The sequence below is a fragment of the Dermacentor andersoni genome, chromosome 2 (assembly GCF_023375885.2).
Source record: "Dermacentor andersoni chromosome 2, qqDerAnde1_hic_scaffold, whole genome shotgun sequence".
NCBI lineage: Eukaryota > Metazoa > Arthropoda > Arachnida > Ixodida > Ixodidae > Dermacentor > Dermacentor andersoni.
This window is the reverse complement of record NC_092815.1, coordinates 65,005,316-65,025,480: the sequence shown is the minus strand read 5'-3', so window position 1 is coordinate 65,025,480 and position 20,165 is coordinate 65,005,316. Positions and strand designations below refer to the sequence as shown.

Here is a 20,165-nt window from a genome sequence, read left to right as displayed (position 1 = left end):
GTAACTCTATACTTTCTTGGCGTTCTCACTGCATAGGCCTCTGGGTGAAACTGGCATTTTTATCAATCGTTGTCATCGGAGAAAGGGAGCGAAATTTTGATCAACTGTCAGGGGAAATATTCTACAGCGTGCTTCAGCTAACTTTAGGCAGAGTTTAAAATATGCCATTGCACTCTAAGACGACGGACCAAATGCATGCTGCTCACTGTTATATGTAGTGTGTCACGCTATTTTTTTGTATTTTGCTTAATTAGATAATTAGTCAAGATTATTTACCATCTTCTGACCAACGAAATTAGGGAAAAAAATTCCAATTAGAAAGTTGCAGAGCGGCTTGCTAAACGTCCGATTAAACAGTTTCAGTCTTTCTATTTATTAATGATTACTGTTTTTTAGCTTACTGCGGATGCCCGCGAAATACCCCCCCCCCCCAAAAAAAAAAGATATATATATATATATAAACAACACGTGATATGCCCGCTTGCGAGTCGTGATTGCACTGATCCCAAGCGTTCCGCGCACAAACGAACACGCAATTTAGCTGGGTGCGCTGCCGCTGCGCCTGCTTATCGCTATCATGAACCGCCGCGAGTAAAGCACATCGCTGGTGTCAATCGCACAGCCAAAGCCTTCGTCACTGCCCTGTCGCCTTTTAAGCGGCAGCACGCCCTGCTAGATGCTATGTTAGTTTGTGCGCGGACAGTTTGGGGGCGCTGCAATCACGGCGCGCAAGCGGGTATGTCACGTGGAATTTCTTGGTATTTTGCGGAAATCCGCAGTAAGCTAAAGAACACTAATACTTAATAGACAGAAAGTTAGAAACTGTCTAATCGGACGTTTTGCACAGCGCTCTACAACTTACTAATTGAAGTTTTTTGCCTAACTTCGTTGCTTCAGAAGTCGGATAATTAACCTTGTCCAATTATCTAATTAAGCTTAATGCAAAAAAAAGCACGACGCACTACATACAAAAGTGAGCAACATGTATTTGGTCGCGTCGTCTTAGAGTGCATCAGTATATTCTTAAACTCTGGCTAAAGTTAGCTGAAATACCCTGTGTATGCTAATATGTCGGTCTCGAGAGAGAAGATTGCCGAGGTTATTGACAAATGACGGAAAAGAATCTCTGATGGACACCTAAGAGATTGAATTCAATTATGCTTTAACATCTCTCAGAAGTTTGAAGCGCGGAAAAATGCGCTCAAGAAAGATTGACTTGGTCCGTGCCAGTCAAGCCATACAAGACGAGTGGTAGTACAGTGGTGAATACGTGAACATATTTCTTCCACTAGCAAGAAAACAGATGATGAATCCGGTCAATGCATAATGCTGAGACATCTGAATGCCAGCGTAGAGATTGAAATTAATATAAGGAAAGGTTTGGACGTTAACTAGACGGTAATATCCGGTTTGCTGCTCTGCACTGGAGACGGGGGAAAAGGGGGCGATAAAAGGTAAAGGAAACAGCAGTGTCAATTCAACCACACGCAGATGACTGCCTAATACTGAGAAAGCTAGAAGTAGGTGGATTGGACATACGGCGAACAGCGGCTGATCAGTTGCTTCTGTTAGAGTCGTGGAGTTGCCTGGAGACTTCGTATGACCCGCCAGATCCTAGATAGAGGCTGTCTTGGATCTAGGGATCCACAGTATCTCCTCCAGCTTTGTCTGTTAAGCTTGTCCAGATGCCGAAAAACATGTCGTTAAGCTTGGCGACTGTTCGAGGGACACCCATTCCGTGCGGTCGCTCTACATCAATGCCGGGCCGAATTGGAGGTAGCAGAGGACTACTGTAATCTCATTGTGGACGCATCTAATGCAGTGACTTCATCCCTTGTCACCATTGCGCCCCGTCAACTGATGAGTGACTCGACGTACCTTTTACGATGCAAGAGCTTGACGTTGCAATTTCGGTTTCTCGACGCTCATCGGCACCAGAACCAGACGGAATCACGTACGCTGAGCCACCTTGGCACAGAATCACAACGTCTTCTTCTATCTTCTTGTAATACGACGTGGGAGACAGGATATATTCCAGATAGTCGGAAATGCAGATGTGTTATAGAGCTGCTTAAACCGGGGAAGGGCCCTAACGAGCTTTCATCCTACAGACCGATCGCCTTAGCCAGCTGCGTCGGCAAAGTAATGAAAAAAATGGCCTTGTCAAGGCTGGAATGGTTTCTAGAGAGAAATAATTGCTTTCCTAATTTTATGCATGGATTTAGAAGAGGCCGTTCTTCCATTGACGGTGTTATCGACTTGGTCTCCACTGTTTAACAGGAAAGAAGTCGCTGTCGGTTAGTTGGAGCTGTTTTTCTGGACATTAAGGGTGCATGCGACAATGTACTCCATTATGCAATCCTCGGAGTCGTCATTACTCCAATTTTACCAAGCACTATTCGTAGGGTATATACGGTACAGCATGCCGGCGCTCTCAAGCATGGGACTTAGCTGTGTGCGCACGCTGGAGAGCATTCAAGCTCAAGCATTGCACACATGTTCGGGCCACCCACGATGCACGTCAAACAATGGAACAATAGCTGAAGCTCGTGCTTGTCCTATTGGGGTATACTTGCTCTGCGAACCTCTTAGAATGTACCTTCGCGTCTTGACCCGACACAGGCACCATCCTCTATCATCGCTCCCTGCCACCCACCTAGGTTCCAGCTTTTGTGTTCTGCCGCCAAGATTTTCTCCCGCCTGCATTCCGAGAATACCCCCGTGGGGTCTGCCAAAACCTTTCGTTACATTGCAGAACCCTGGAATTACTAAAAAAAAATTGCTGTGGCTTAGCTAAGGTTAAGCCCAGGATGCGAAGCATACTAGAGTAGAAGTACTCCCAGATACACTCGCAACTTCATCCTTTACCTCGGAATCTGTGGAGGAACGCTGCTGTTTAGCCGCGTACTGTGCACGTCGCTTGGCAAGCCGAACTTCTCGTTCTTCGGCCGTTTCCGTGGCTCTTTGTAACTTGCGCTTTGCGGTCTGACGAGCGGCCCTTTCCTTTCCCGCCATCGCGCTATATAGCTGGCCTCGACGAGAGCGCGCCGCTCCTTTTTACAGCTGTTATGACGCCAGTGCCCTAGCGGGAGGAACGGGAGTTAGGCCGCAGCACCTGCTGTGCGACCGCAGGCGAGCGCAAGAGTTGAGCCCGGCTTGCAGCTGTTGTGACGTCAGTGCCCTAGCGGGAGGAGCGGGAGTTAGGCCGCAGTACCATCTGTGCGACCGCAGGCGAGCGCACGAGCTGAGACCCGGCTATGTAGCTACGCGGCCGCAAGCGAGCGCACGAGTTGAGCCTCCGCTTTTGCAGCTGTTATGACGTCATATGGTAGCTACGCGGCCGCGCGCGGCGCAGCAAGGAAGAGCGTGGTTGTGCGGCTAGTATGCTTCGCATAAAAGTCACCCATTGCATCTATTGGCCTCAGTCAAATCCTGTTGCACATTTCTGCAGAGTACGGAGATACTGTACACATGTATACCGATGGCTCTGGCACACTATATGCCTCCACTGCAGCCTTCGTCATCCCACATATGATAATCGCTCGGCGCTTTAAACTACACCATAGCTCAACATCAACTGCCGCAGAACTTGTTGCTATCTGGGAGGCACTTCGATTTCTCTCCGAGGAGCCTCCTCACGCGTGGACGTTTTCTGCGATTGCAAGCCAGCTCTTCAAACAATAGACTCTGTCCTCAGACGGGGCCCGTATTATTCCATGGCTGTAGAAATTACAGAGCATCTCGACCACGCAACTAGAAATGGCCACAATGTCACCTTTCAGTGGATACCTTCACACTGTGGCATGATCGGGCACGAACAGGCAGACGCTGAGGCGAAAAATGCTTTAGATAATGCTTCTGAAGTACGCAATTCGTTCTCACGAATAGACACAGACGCACTACTTCGTCGCGTAAAACGCAACTCTACGTTGGAACACTGGACCCAACCAGATCGACGACACAAGCGAGTACACAAATGAGACCAAGAAATGAAATTTCGTATGCCTCACAAGTTTAAAAGAAGCCACATGAGCATGGTTCACCGGATTCGCTTTGGTGTCGCATTCACCAACCGTTATACACATATGATAGGTGCCAGTGATACTAGCCCAAACTGTGAATACTGTGAGGTGCCAGAAACACTTGAACACATATTTTGCGTGTGTCCCACGTACGCGCAGGAATGACAGCAACTGGTCGCTTCCATTGCAAAGATCCGTAAGAGGCCGCTATCAGCCGAGTTTCTTTTAGGTCCTTGGCCTAATGCAAACAGCGCAGCCCTGGTAGCAAGTGCCGCTATAGCTTTTCTCCAAGCCACTGCGCTGGACGCACGACTTTAGAGATGCTACAACTCTGTGAATTTGTATATACGCATCTCTTCTTTGTGCTATCATCATCATTCATCAGCCCTTTCCCTCCCCGTCTCTTTTCCCCATTGTAGAGTAGCAGGCCAGAGCAAGTTATAGCTCAGGCCGACCTCTCTGCCTTTCTGTAAATAAATTTCTCTCTCTCTCTTCTGATAGTGTCATGCACGAAAAGTACGTGAAGATAAAAAGGAAAGAAAAAACCTGAGTGAGTACTTGATCCAGGTATGACAGACGCACCTAAACAAAATTGTACTGAGTGCTCACGCATACATATGGAAAATGGCAGAATATTAAAGCAAGCGGATGTAAACTATTGTAACGTCCGACTGACATTGCGTTCAATTCCTTCGATTATTTTTCTGAATAACATACTCGGTGAAGCCGAGTCAAACGCGCGGATCGCAAGAAGCCCTCCACTCGTGGTGCAATTTTCTATAGTGTGCGTGCAGATGGGTGACATCCGATTCCAACGGCGTTTCGCAAAAGCTCCTACGAAACCCTTCAGGGATCCGCGGCCCTTCTTAGGCAGGAACGAGATCCGAGTGCATCCAAATTGAAAATGTCCGCGAAGAGACCTGGACAAAGCGGCGGCGCAGGCAGCGACCAGAAGCGTCCGAGCTTACTGGCCAAGCAAAGCCGCGCACCAGAGCATCTGGGCACGCCAAGATGACTGCGCCCTGGTGCCGGATTAGCACCTCTGATCCGACCGGCCACTAAAACGCCCGAGGGCTTTCCACCCAAGGCTGGGGAGAGGATGACTCAGAGCTGTCCTCGCTGGCGCTTTCTGGGACAAGCTTTCCGGGCGCATCGAGGAGATCCCGTTTTATGATAGCGCGAGCCCATTCCGCTTCAAGCCGAACGCCGTTTGGTCGCGCTTTAGCGAAAACTCAAATGTAAACAAGCCTGCGCGTTGGTCCCGTTACAGTGTTTGTTTTACCTCCTTCGAGTGGTGTTTGTTAGTTTACAGACTGGCGTTCTTGTATTCGTCTTCTTTTTTTTTTTATTCTATTCCTCGTTCTTTGCTAGTGCTTTTCCAAAAGAAAACGTGGTCTTGACTTCTTATCGCTCTGGATGGTTGTAGAAGTTGGTTTGGTGACTTAAGCTGGCGTCCGAGCCTTAAATTTCGGTATAAATTAGTGCGTTATCCACCTTTGCGGTTTCTCACAAAAGTAATTGTGTTTACAGATTGCTTCAAGCGCATCAAGTGTAGTTCTATATTTGAAATTGACCTTGGACAGAACGTCTAGCGCAGTTTATGTGTTTTCGTAAGCTTGACAAAACTTAGCTATGCGCGTTGTCTTGGCACTTTCACACAGCTACGTTTTCTTAACTGCGTCTTAGTTGTGTAAGGATCCGAGCTCCAGCTCTGTATAGTTAGTGCTAAGCCTAAAAGGATGGTTGTGAACGCTATCGCTTTTCGAAGGGAGTGCGCCAAAAATGACAGGTCCAAGAGAAAACCACGAGGTGTCCGAGGAAAGGGTGGCACAAAGAAGAGAACAATGAAAGTGAACCAGCAGCACAGAAACGTCAGCAGTCAACCTTTACCCGCGGCGCGCTCTTAAGACCGTTATAGAGAAAGCACGAGTTTCGGGCCCCCATTCTCGATCAATCACGTGGGCTTGAAATTCTACGCATGCACCCTGTGCCACAGGGATCAAGGGCGCTGCAGCGGAACCGACCCGATAACAAAGCAGAAACCTGCAATTTTCTTGTGTTTTTAGGGCGAGGCCCGGAGCGTTTCCATTTTATCCCGCGGGTGAGGCCGTCTAGATGTGGAGAAAAGATTTTGGACATGGCTGGCAGGGCGATCAACTTCTTTTCTCGACTGTTCTTGACTTTCGCGGCTTTCACCTATATATGTATATCTATACATGTTTCTTTTGGTAAAGCAGGCAGGCGTGTGTCTTGATTTTTTTTTTCTGCTGTCGCTTCTTAGCTTTGCGCCTGCGAGCTCGCTTCGCTTCACGAACAGAAGAAAACGCTGAGCGTTTGAACCTGCAAGACTCCCACGTCTTCCGGAGTCTATCCCATTAAAGAAACGACGTGGGCATGTTCTTCGTCAGGAAACGTGCTTTTCTCGGATTGGCGGTTTCATTTGCTGCGAGCAAAGGAAGTGGCACAAGAATAAATACGTGTATAGCCTTCTCTTCGCGAAAGAAATATCTGAAGATTTTAGGTGGACAGAATACAGTAGATATCGACAGAGGAACACGACTGGTAGAGCCGGTTCATTTTTTTTTGTGTGTATGTGTGTATGTGTGTGTGTTTCCGTGTTTTCATTTTTCTTTGAGGACGCCCTTAAATGCGCTCGTCGCGTTTAGCGAAGGAAAATCCAATCACCCCCAGCCAACCCCATGGAGACCTACATCCGCGACGCAAAAAAATAAAACAAATAAAGTTAAAAAGGTACAAAGAAAAATAAATGAATAAAGAAATAAAAGTGGAGCACGGAAGGACACGGTTAAACGGCAAAAAGGCGGGCTCATCACTCTCATCTATATACGCGTAGGAACCTCATCTAAAGACGCCGTTCTCCGCACAGCCTTAACCTCTTTCCGCGCTGAGCAATGCAGATGAAAACCTCGGCTTCCCTCATTGCACCACCGCTGTCGTCGTCGTCTTCGTCGTCGTCTGCTAACAAGGGAGCAGCAGACGGCGCCGAAGCCGCGGCTGCTTTCGAGGCTGTTACCAGGCTTGGTTCATTGTTGCTTGCCTCGCTGCTCAATGCCACCTCTTCCAACGTCGCCCTTTTTCAGGGCCCCGTTTCAAATTATGCAAATGATGTTCTCACGTTGTCGCGTCACGTGCCAGTCGCAGGCGTCAGCGACATGTTCTCCGCGCTCGACGTGATCTGTTCTCCCCGGTAATGATATGAGTCGAGGTATTGCCACCGCCGTGACCCCGCGTTGTGAGACGGGCCCGGTGCTTGCCAGTGACAGGCGTTCGCTCGCCCTTTCCTCGAAAGAACCGGTGATTCTCTCCATTTAGCTCGGAGCTGAAGCTCTGACCTGTGAGGTGCTTGCGGTCAGTGTTTTACGGAATTAGCCGATGTTTTCTGTTTCCCGTGAGACTCAGTTTAACAAATTATTTTCAAGAGCTGAGCAATAAAACTGTCGCCTCTTAAAGTGAATTCGTTTGTTTGTGAAGTCAAAAAGTTCTAAGAGATAACAGCTTGTGCAGCAAATAGCGTGAACAGACTATTAATATCAGACGATTTAAACAAGGCGTTCAGCTTTTGAAGGTAACTTTTAGAAACTTTCAGCCATGTCACATTGTTATTCCATAAGCTTCTTGTTCCTGCTGGCGTGTACTAAAACACTCACACAGTGGGACAAGGTGGAACGGCTGAATGTTGACAATTTCTGAACGTATCATTGAACTGCTTGATAACAAGCAACATTTTGCACCTTTCTCAGGTGTACTTGTGTCATCTTATTGATGGCTAGAGAGCAAGTGTTTCGTTCGCTGCGGTGCAAGCGATGGCGTTGTCATAGTTCCGCGTCCTTATTTTTTTTTTGTCGTGCGTCTAACATGCTCTTTGCGTAGCTACTATGACAGCTGCTACTACTAAAAGTGCCAGCAATGAAACAACGCTACGTATTCACTCCTACTAAGGGCAGTAATTATAAATATCAGCATTGAAGACATTTTATAGGGATCAGGACGCTGAAAAAGTGAAGGAGGAATAGTTTCTGAAGAGGTACACCTTCAAGTAAAAAACGGAGGAGGTATAACAAGCGCACCACGCAGAGAATTTTATCCGCAGCTGGGCCGGACTTAATAAACCGCAAGCTAGCGCTGTCTACACTTTCCGGTGGTTACTGTTTTCAAAGCAGAAGAACCAGCAAAAAACCTTAGTGAACGAAACAACGGTACCTTTCACCACCAATAAGTATCCAGGAACAATGAACTTACCAAGTACCGCGCGAGGAAAACAAATGCCCAGAAAACGGACACACGCGGCTGAAAAAAAAAGGAAAAGGCAAGGAAAATGAAAGAGCAGGCTCGACAATAATCAGATTGACATGACACAGATGCAAAAGAAGCGCTCGTTCGATCAGACGTGGTGCAAAAAGAAAGAAAATGTGCTCTGAACGCGAGTAACCGAACACATCACACGGAAAGATCGGTGAGGAACTGAACGGCGACATTTCGTAAGCAGAAGAACGCAGGGAAGGAGATAGGCAAAATAAGAAACAGGCAGAGAGAAACGTGCTGACAGAAGGAAGAAAAAAAAAACGCAAGAAGAGGCGAGGATTAGGGACTGACAGTAATTCGGGTTTGGAAGTCCCCGGCCGTGTTCTCCAGAGATTACGGCGCTGAAAGGCGAACGAATTGGAAGCTGCTTCTCTCTGGCTCGCTTCTGGCTCCGTGCCGTTTCTGGCTGCAGTCGAGCCGCGCTCCTCATCTCGATGAGAGAGAGCCCGATGTTGGCGCCACCTAGTAGAGAACAAGAAACGCCGCTCTCGCTAGCCCTGCTTTCTCTCTATCTCTCTCTATTCGGCTTCTTATTGGTTTCGGGCGTTATTCTTTTTCTGTACCACTGTTCTTATGTTGGTCTTGTTAAGTATATTATTCTTCGAGCAAAGTTACTGTAGAGCCTCATGAGAAAGTTCACAAGTTTTTAAAGCATCAGTGCTCATGACTCTTTTGATAGAGCCGTCGTTCCATTATGCGCTCTTCGGATACTACGCTGTGCTACGACGCACTGCGTCAGTTGCTTCTGTTTCTTAGAAGAAGAAAGTATTTGTTCTTGCCTCTTTCCTGCTCAATATTATTTTTTGTAAATCTCTCATTTAGTCTCAGAAAGGGAGCTCTCTACTATATATATTATTTTAGGATAAGCATTACGGTAAGTTGGATTGTTTATAACGCTGTTGAAGGCAAGATGGAACTGTTGGCATGTTTTGAACGCAATAAACACTTTTCTAAAGCTCAAAGTGATAGCGAATGTTATGTTTGTATTTTGCAGATAAATATTTCTTCACTGACTACTTGCTTGCTTGCATGTTCGAAGCACATTTCAAGCTTGCGTTTTAAACTGACCTTCCCATTTATTTGGAGCGAGCGATTGCAGAGCAATCAATCATACTTCACTGGAGCCCGTCTTCACCACGAGCTTGATCGAGCCAGAGGTTGCCTATTATGGCAATGTGCAAATTAATGTGCGTCAGACATGTCCTATGACCTGCTTCTAAAAACTTCAAGTGCATTGGGCTTATGAGATAATAGAAAGTGAGAATCAAAAATAAGAAAATAAATAAATATTGCCTGCTATCTAGAGTAATTATCAGATTAGGTAATCTAAAGCATTCTCAATCTGTTGTACAAAAGCAGGCACGACAATGAGAGAGCGGTTCATTTACTTTTTAGATACGAGCGAGATATGTCTACTGGCATATGAAAATGCCGCAAATTAGAATCTCTTATTCTTGAATGACTTGCCCAAGTGTCGCACGCTGTCCAAATGGTTCCGATATGTGGTCCGCAAGTTGAATAAATGTATTTAATGAAAAAAAAACATCAAAGCATCTTTTCATTAACGTCATTGGGCCAACAAATAATTAAATTTAATTTGCATTAACACATTCTTATATCGAGAGCTAAAACGAATGCTTTGTCTTAACAATAACACCGTGCTGAAGGGTCTCTAGTGAAATCGGCAACGGTGTTGCACGAAATTTTCTGTCGATTATCTTGAAACGTTTCCTTGTGCGTCTTCTTTCTTTAGCTACAGCACGAAAACGTGTCTAATACTAACAGAAGCTAAGCCAGCTGTCCTTAACAAAAAAACTAATAATCGTAACACAAATGAAAGGAAGCAAAAAATAAAAAAGACTAAGTTTCGATATCACTGCTTCGTAGTTGAAAATTTTCCGTGCGAGCTCTAAGCCGCTGAAAAATGAAGAACTGCCGGGAACCAGAAGCAAAGAGCAAATAAAGAAGAAAAAAAAAACAGCCTTTTGGTAACAAGGGGAGCTTAGCGTGATCAACCAAACGGTAACAAGTAAACGCGCTACGAGCAACTGCCTCAAGACTTGACAGGCCGGAGTGTCACGTTTTCTATTTTTTCTTTCTTGACGCTTGCTGCACGTCCCTGTAGACTTATGATATGTAAATTGCCTCCCGCGCGCTCCGAAACAAATTGTTCCCGCGCGAAGACAATGGTATAGTTAAGAGGAAAAGCCATAGGGGATCGAAAAAGAGGCACAGAAAAGCACGAACCACCTCGCTGTAGTAATCACCAAATTATGCACAACGTGGAGCTTCTGCTATGTATGTATACACTATAGAACGTGAGGCGATAATTTAAAACAAGACACTTAAAAGGAGGCACATAAACGCAGTCACGCCATCCATTCCTACATGGGCGCGTCTCGTCATCGGGGATTTTTTTTTTCTTTTTGCGTCTGAGATCGCGCGTGCTGTTCTGTGCAGCTCATCAAGTATTGAAACCCCTCTCTGCCACACGGTATACAAATTTTTAACGAGAGGCGATGCATTCTCGTTTAACACGACAACATGTAGTTAATCTTTTATACGCCGTTTCCTCGTTGAGCTGGCTGAATGATTCATTCGTCTCCTTCGGTCGTGTCTTTTCTTCTATTTTGCAGTTTTCTATGATTTACGTGATTTACAATTTAGAGCGAAAGCTACTGTCGAGATAACGTTAGTTACAGAAACTGAAGCCCAGCCCTAGTTACTCAAGCCTTCATTGTGCGGTCTTTGGTACAGAGTGCACCCTCGATAATAGGAACTGCATGCCCGCAAACATGCCGTGGCTTGTTATCTCCTCGAAAGTGCAAACAGAAGGAAATAAACACAGTAGTTTTACGAAAAGGTTCGTCGAGCCTTTCCCATAGACGTGAGACTGAATTAAGATTTGATGGTTTGTTAGAGACGCTCTTTCTCGAAGACACATTCTCTCTGGCAATCTTCTTGTTAATCTGAGCTTCCTGCAAACCTTAATTACATAGAAAATACATGCGCGGTGTTGCCGGACTACCTCGAAAAATTCGCGGTGGTTTAGCTTACGTAAAAAAAAAAACATCTCAGCAAACCGATACTACAGATTTAGCAGAGGCGGAAGCATCGTAAAACTATCAAATGATTCTGTCAAAAGCGTTTCGTTGCGTTTCAATGTTTTCCAGTTCATGATAAGGCGGAAAGTAACTATGTTTTTTCATGTACCCATAAAAAAATATTCCCTTACAAAGCGTCTTCTTGCCAACTAAATGAAGAAGTTATTTTGTACCATCGCTGTAGTTCTGAATAAGTTGCTAAGATGGTTTCATTAAAAAAAGTCAGGCCCCACGCCGGTACTAAGCAAATATAAATCAGCCATCAGTGTATATAAAATAAGTAATAAAAAAGCGTGCTTCCTCTGTTGATACGAATCCGTACTTTTTTTTACCTTTAGATTAAAGGAATGAAGAAACTTTGTCACAAGAAGCATTACATCCCTTTCATCTTGCACTATGCCTCTCAGCCTGAACGGGGATTCGTTGTGCGTCATGCTTTTAACTTCTTTGTTTGAAGTGGACTTGTTCCAACATCATAATATTATAGCACTCTATCGAACATCTGTACGGAGGGAGACGCGTTCACTTCAGACAAATAGTGCGCACAAATCTTTTATACAATTATGGTCCTGTTGCGTTGTGTATTTAAACCACTAACGCTGACGAGAAAATGTGAGAAGATCGATGAAAAGAGGAGTATTGCCTTTGAGTGGATGACCGACCCAATCGACCTGACTCGACAGCTCAGGATTAATCGGACTAATTGAATTAGTTGGAATTTGCGGCTCGAGATTAATGACAGGGCTGCGACTATTTTCGGCAGAAAGACACACGTGCTAAACAAATATCTTAAGAATTATTCGCGCAGTCATTTCTTTTGTTATTTTTCACATCCACCACAGCGTGGAACGTGAACACTTACTACATAAAACAGTACGCCATACACACCGCACGCTTCTACAGGCCCATTTGCGTTTCGAACCTATTCGTAAGGTTCCACTTACGAACATTTTATTGCGAAAGCAACTATATGGATACTCCAGGAGGCGCATTTCTGCCGTCTTCGTCGGCATCGTTATGATATTCCGTATAAAGTCCAAGGGCGAGGGTGAGTCGACGATGGCAGCGAGGGTGAACTTGCGAGGGTGAGCCGACGATGGCAGTTCAATCTCGCGCGAGCAAGGTAGGAAAGCGGGAAGGAAGCGCGCCGTCTTTTGTCGCGCTTCCTCTCCGCACAGGGCACAGTGCGCCGAGGGCTGATGGCTTTGTGTGCGCTGTGTTTTTGCTCTTCAGTTGGCGTTGAAGCGAGTGGCAGCACGAAGGTCAATTCGCTCACTGCTGTACCGCGCTTCCTCACGCGTTTTGACGGCGAGTTTCCGCAGTCATCGAGGGAGATGTGTTCATTTTCGCTAGTGCGCGCGTGACACCATGCTTGTTAGTATAGTAAGTAAGCAAGTACTTACAAGTTTACACTGTCGATAAAACTTCTCATAACTGTCTAAAAATTTGCTATCGCAATTGGTGCTTCGCGTTACGGGTGAAACTGCGATATTTTAAAAGAAAATGCTCTACTTAGTGAAACCGACGAGTGTAAGAGTATAAACATGCTTCTATGCAACCATGCAAAGGTAACGGGGAATGAAGCAATACAGTATAGCTCGTAATAATGAAAGGCCTTTTCAGGCTCAAAGCGACAAAAAAAGAAAGAACAGGTTTCAAGAAGGAGACGAGAGTTATTACTCGCCGATAGAAGCGAAATGAGGGTGAAGGGTATGGAGGGTGAATCCAGGGAGCGCTTCTCTGTAGACGCACGAGGTCCCGTCAAAAGCGGTGAGAAACTGCTCCAGCCTCCGCACGCGCGGAGACGCTCTATCATGACCTCCCCCCCCCCCCCCCCCCCTCCCTACCTCGCCTTTCGCCCCTTGCTGCAACCGACTAAAACGAATAACCGTAGCACGGCAGGCTCCAATCTCTCCCGGCACGGTTGCAGTGTGACAACAAGCGCGCACGCACGCACGCAGGCACGCACGCACGCACTCACACTCGTCCGTGTGTGCGCGCGCGTGCACAGGCGGGCCAGAGATGATCAAGAAATAGTTGGCGGAGACAGAAAGGAAAACAAACAACTATGAGCGGGACTGAGCAAGGGGAAACAGTATTGAGACAGCCGGGGGCTACAAATGAGCCGCAGAATCCAAGAAGGACTAGTTGCGAAACTGCGTGGATCTGAAAACAAAGCGCCGTACGCTGTGCTGCTATTACCTCAGGAAACCCGACCAGCGCACGTGCCCAAAAGCAGACACAAAATACCAAAGAACCGCCAAAAAAGAAGGGGGAAATCAAACGGCAGTAATCAGTGGAAGCGCGCGGGTATATGATTCCTACCGTCTTCCGAGATTTCCGAGCTGGTTATTCTCCATTTTCTGTCATTTCAATCTTGCAGAACCGCATGGCTGTGAGAATTCGGCTTTTGTGCGTTTTGAAGCATGCCCGCTCGTTTTCGGCTCGTATAATGTTTTCGTGGACTTATCGCAGTCTTTGTCTGGTCGACTGGAGCTTCTGTATTCAAGGAACTACACAACCATGAAACACACACACATTGTTTTTTTCTTTTTTTGCTTTTATCTGAAGGGGTTGTGGTCTTTCATTCTTTTTTGTAGAGTATCTTGCTTCATATACCACAATATTCAGCGATAGCGCTACAGAGGGAGAGCAGATGTCTTTCTCTTATAAGCGCTCAGCTCCTCGACCTAATACGATAGTGCGAATGCACACGCACACGAAAGACAGTCCGCCTCGTCACTATTCGCTATACTTCAAATGCACGCGAACGAATAGTTCTGTTCCCGTGCCTCTGTAGCGTGCATCGCCTCCGCGTGTGCTGAGAACTTGATAAGTGGCGACCTATTGAAATCCTGCACGCCAATAAACAAATAGCTTCCTGCAAGAACTAACCGAATATATTCATTGCATTGTTGCTATTCAAAGCGGCGTCTTAGGTATTGATTTTCGCGGACGTTATGCGGATGCCGAGCCTTCGTTCCGAAACCGCAAGAAGAAAAAGTGAAAGAAAGGCATATTGTTTTTGACCAACAACCAACTGACGCCCTGCTCTTGCGCCAGAACCAGCACAAGCAAAATCAATAACATAACATCCTTAACGGTGAATGCCCGCGCATATCATTGGCGGCACTGGCAACGGTGCCCCCCCCCGAGTCCCTCGGTGAGCGGAAGCGTAAACAAAGGCCTTGCCGTCGCCCTAGTGCAGGAAAGAAGGCTCTACGCCACGCACGACATGTGACGTGCTCTCGCAGTCGCCCCGTCGAACGAATGCTCGTTCGCATTTTGCACGACCGACGACGCACGAGCCAGCGCACGCGCATGCACGCGGTTAACGCCAGAGCCTCCACATGCCGCCGTGGCTCTGGCTAGCCTGACTGTTTTCTCTGCGCGACTTGCAGCAGGGTATATCCGCGAACTTTGATAAATGCGGCGCGCTTCCCCACCGCTGCCGCGATACACGCAACCGGCGCGTTGGCTGGCGTTCCGTTATGTATGAGAAAGGACCCGTCGCCGTTGCCACCGCCTCCGATGCTTCCCGCCGAACGCGCCATATCTTACTTCGAACGCGCCGCACCGCAACAAATTTCTGAGACGCTGCAGACTCCGAGGACCTAACGCGCCGTGCGCTCCTTTACTGAAGAGGACGGTGCAGGGGCGCACGCTCGATAAATCGCCGTTCAGATATGCGTCGCATCGGGTGCTGTCGCGCTCCGCTTTGACGCGAGAGTCCTTTCGCCTGTATATCGCCGGGCCAAGAATGAAGGGAACACTGAATTCCCCGGAATCCCTTCGTCATTGGCCACGCGCTTCGTAAAAAAAAAAAAATACACTGTACACTGTCGCACTTCAAATTCGTACAGCGACCTGGTATAGCAACACTTGCACCAGCCGCTCAAGAACGACGCTTACGAGGCATTCGAGTCAAAATTCTTCGCCTGTGACGTGGTTTCCTTGGCTAGCGTGATTGGAGAAAACAAGGGCAACAGTCAGTCACCAAGCGCCATGACGTCCAGAAAAATATTCCGGAAGAATGTACTTGATCCCTATTGCTTTATTTTTTTTAGCCGTAAATCATTTGTAGAGGACATATAGCCAGTACTGTTTTCAAGTGCTAAGGCTATCCCTCTACCGTCTCCAAGGTGTTTGCGCGCATAAGCAATGAGACATTACCTGTAAACGGCTGCATTCTTTAAAGGTAAGCATACGTATAACCAGTTGATCGTTCTGAAGATCATCTAAATGGCTCCTTTTGCAAAACCTACTGTCACTAGTTGGTGTTGTAGCTTTCGCAGTGCTGCATGCTTTTAAAGTTTTGGCTGCGTTTCATAGAGATACACGTCAACCATTTGAAGCAAGGGTGTCACTACAGAAGACAGTAGATTTACGGCGTATGTATATAGTAGTACGTTCCCATTTGTTCTCGGCGTTTTGTGCGTAGAATAGATTTCACGATCCAGAAACAAGCTCGAATGGCGCCATACATATACTTCGAACGTTCGGCGCCATACATATACATCGAACATTCCCTCGCATGCTTTGACAAACGCCTCCATTGTCGTTTCGCGACGGCGGTGCATTGTCTTGTAAAGGCAAACGTGTGTCATTCTACGGGTCTCATTGTTTGAACAGAGAAACCGGGTTCACCGAAAACTTCGCCTCGTGTCGCCGCTGCGTGATCTCTCCTTGTCGTTATCTCGCTTGCTCCTTTGGCGGCCTAGTGTTCCTGTGTTTGAGTTCCATTTGAAGCGAGATTTATGTGCTCGGATTAGTGAACTCTCAACTGTTTGTTATACATTTTGTTGCTCTAAGCTCTCCGCCCTCGCCCCACTCTTTTCCTCTGCTTGGGATGACAACGGGGTTTTTGTTCCTAAGGTGATTTGTGTTGACGCAGTCGGGTTGCTTAAGGATTTCCAGGACCAAAGATTTCTACTCAGGAGCGTTGTACTTTTCGAAAACAACTCCCTGGTTCCCTCCTGGATTCTTAAGATACTCCTTTCTCTTTCTTTTCATGTGTGACCTTTCTGCGAATCTTTCATTACAGTTTCCGGATGAACAAACATTCGCCGAACTTGAGCTTGGATTTAGCGCTCGCCTCCTATATTGGCCTGAGATTTGCAGGCGCGCACATTCTTATGCCGCCCCCCCCCCCCCCCCTCTGCCCCTTTTTCTTACTTATCTGAATTAAAGCCACCCTCTCAAATTCATTTCCAGGATTGCTGCCCAACCTGAAAGTGAGAGTTTGAAACGAAACCTTCAAGTTTGCTTCCATCGTTTCCTTTTTTCGTTTTTTTAAGCTATATACGTTCAACCTTTCCCTCCATCGGTCATAGTGGGCGAAAGTTCTTACGCGATTGGGCTAAGTCAGTAGCATGCACCTGGGATAGGTGACGATTCCCGGATTGTTGCACCTATTATTGCGAGTAACACATTGGGCGTTTGTGGTCATGCGGTGTCCTTAAGATCAGTGCAGCAGGCAAAATATTAATACCGTTAATTTTATTCACTACTCTTTTTAGGCATATAAACGTGCGTTTCCGCTGCTTAATTTTATATTATGAGCACATCACATGACAGGAAGTAGTAATTAGGATAATAATAATAACTAAAATGCTTGTTTGTCAGATTTTCTTTATGTTTTATGCTCGCATTAGCATGTGGGTGCTCCATAAAACGATTCAGTGCCATAATTTCTGAAAATTATTTTATTACCTGCATAATGTAATCTGTGAGGGTGCACTGCTTCAATCGAAATTTCGCGTTTTATTTATTAGGTTTATTTGTTGTTTATTGTTCGGGTTTCGGTATCGTTTCTTTTTCTGCCGTTCTTATTTTGGCGCTTGGCTGATTTTACTTCCCCAATGTAGTCTCTTTGCAACTTCTTCCTCGGCTTTAACACGTTCGTGCCTTTAGGCTAAGCAACATTACCACGTACGTTCAAATTACAGTGCATAACTTATTTTAACAGGATGAGCTTGAACTTGAAGATGATAACTGAACTTCACGCATGTGTTCGTCAGTGTGAAGTATTCTCCTTGTTAGTACATATATAGGCGAGTTCGCTTCGGCGATGATAGAGTACGTCGCCGTCTCTGTAGGCTGGTGATGAGATCGTGTTCATTTGCGCGACGAATGTGATCCTTACATAGACTGTTCCTAAGCACTGAGAGTAGCCGCAAGAAATATAAACATATAAAGGCAATAAACAAAATGCAAATCAATTCACGATCAGACAACACAGAAGAGAAACATTAGACTGAAAGCCGCAAACATCGAGGAGATACGCCCACAAAGTATCAAATAAGGCACGGCTGAACCATACGAGCAAGCTTATCAATCGAACTTCTCAAGATGTCTTCATTTATAAGTATACATTTATGAAGTTTCCGCGCAAAGTTTATGCCATCGAAAGTAGATCATTTTATATGCATGAGACGCTATCATAACTTGAGGAAACAGTCATAACTTCGAAAATTGGGTGTGATGCTTCATAAGTATCAACAAAGACTTCTGAAATGCTACGACCAGAGATAAAAACGTTTCGTTCTCTTTTAACTTTCTCCATTTCAGGTATCCAGAATCCCAAGTGATGCAGACCCAGGCAAGAAGATCTCGACCAGGCCTTCTCTACAAGTCACCCATTATGCAAAAGCAAGAAAAGTTGATATTTTTAACGGTGCACAGAGAATAAATAGCTTGTGTGCGTGTGCGCTTTCATTTAAAGTAAATAGAAAGTATTAGTTTACCCACTTTCGCTGGAGCTAGTCTTTTTTTTTTTATTGTGTTTATGCTTCTGCAAGTCGAGAGAAGGTCGTGTGAAGGCCCTTGATAAGGTTTGATTCTTTGCAGAAAATAAATAAACTTGAGTGATTTTCAGAGATGTTGTCGCCTTTCTTGACGCGTGACCGTGTACGTTCATTGAATCAGTCTGCACTGATAACCGCAGGCCCCAAGTAACCACACTAGTTAAGCGAAACATTCCGGTTATACAGCATCACACAGGCATTGATACAGCAGCCCACATTTTTCTGGAGATCATCCCGTCTGCAAGGCGCAAGCAACAGAGCCTCTTCATCCTCAATGTGTACAGCAGCCCCAGAGAACAACATAGGTTTCTACGGCTTTTCACCAAAGTAGATCAAGTAGCTAGGGGAGCCCCCCTGCTCATCGTAGGGGACCTAAACGCCCTTGCGGTGGCATGGGGATACCCAATGGACCGCCGAAAGGGAAGACAACTATGGCTTGACGGACAGAATCTAGGTCTTACTCTTGTCACGGATCCAACTTCTCCCACTCGTATGGGAAACAGCGTTAGCAGAGATACTACTCCGGACTTGACATTCGCAAAACGAATTCCACAAGCAGACTGGATCAACACACAAGACAACTTGGGCAGCGACCACTATTTAATCCAAACAACAGTTCGAGCGGGCCCGCGAAAGCCTAAGGGTCGTCAACTTCGCATAACGAACTGGGACGCTTTCCGGCAGGCCAGAGCCCTCACCTCTTTCTCGGGTGCCCAACCCCCTTTCGAAGATTGGGTCGCATCCTTGCTGCAAGACGCGAGCAAAGCCACTAAATTGGTGCCTGAGGAAGCCAATCTGCAGGAGGCAGATAGCAAGTTACTGCATATGTGAGAAGCCCTCGCCAGTCTGCAACGCAGATACAAATACAACAAGCTCAACCGAACGCTCAGGAAACGTATTAGTACTCTCACCCTTCAAATCGAAGACTATGCACAACAACTTACTCGTCAAAATTGGCACAGCACATGCGACAGCATGGAGCGGCAACCAAACCTGCCCAAAACGTGGAATATCCTCCGTTGCCTCCTCGATCCGGCTAACAGAAAGAACACACAACAGCACAACTTGCAAAAAATTATTCACACCCATCCGGGCAGGGACGCACAAGTTCTTCAAGAATTGATAGACCGATACATAGGACCTCAACCTACTACACCCGCTCCAGCATACACAGGCACCGATAACGACCACCTGGACGCGCCCATAGAAGCAGCAGAAGTACGTGAAGCCATCCTCGCACTCCGCTCTAACTCAGCCCCGGGACCTGATGGCATTACTAATAAAATGCTTCGCAACCTAGATGAGGATTCTATACTAGCCCTCACAGCTTATTTTAACGCATACTGGGAAACTGGAAACCTCCCCTCACAATGGAAAGAAGCCAAAATTATTATGATTCCCAAACCCGGGAAGCGCCTCCTACTCGAAAACCTCCGCCCTATCTCCCTGACTTCATGTGTCGGAAAGGTCCTCGAGCACGTCATCCTCACACGCTTACACAGACATATGAACGACAACGACCTCTTCCCCAATACCATGGTTGGCTTCCGCCCGAAACTTTCTGCTCAAGATATCATGATTCAGCTCAAGCACCAAATTATCGATGGCGACAAAAGCTCCAGGCTGGACACCAGAGCCATCTTGGGGCTAGACCTAACCAAGGCCTTCGATAACGTCACGCATGAGGCCATACTAAACCAACTGGCACAACTCCAGGTTGGACATCGAACATATAACTACGTGAAGAATTTTCTTACAGGTCGCACAGCCACCATTACCATCGGAGGGTTGCAGTCGCCAATTATTCACTTCGGCAGCAAAGCCACGCCGCAAGGATCGGTTCTATCCCCTTTTCTGTTTAACGTGGCCTTGCTCGGACTACCGCCAGCATTAGCTAGCATCCTCAACCT

General features: G+C 46.5%; 1 protein-coding gene across 2 annotated transcripts in view; it reads left to right on the top strand.

The window, feature by feature from the left end:
- LOC126542196 (uncharacterized) overlaps positions 1-18,329 on the top strand; it is a 170,483-nt gene extending 152,154 nt beyond the window's left edge. For both annotated transcript variants that reach the window (XM_050189148.3, XM_072286417.1), the window contains one exon: positions 18,020-18,329. The gene's annotated coding sequence lies outside the window, so the exon portion shown is untranslated. The remainder of the gene's footprint in view (positions 1-18,019) is intronic.
- The last annotated feature ends 1,836 nt before the right edge of the window (positions 18,330-20,165 follow it).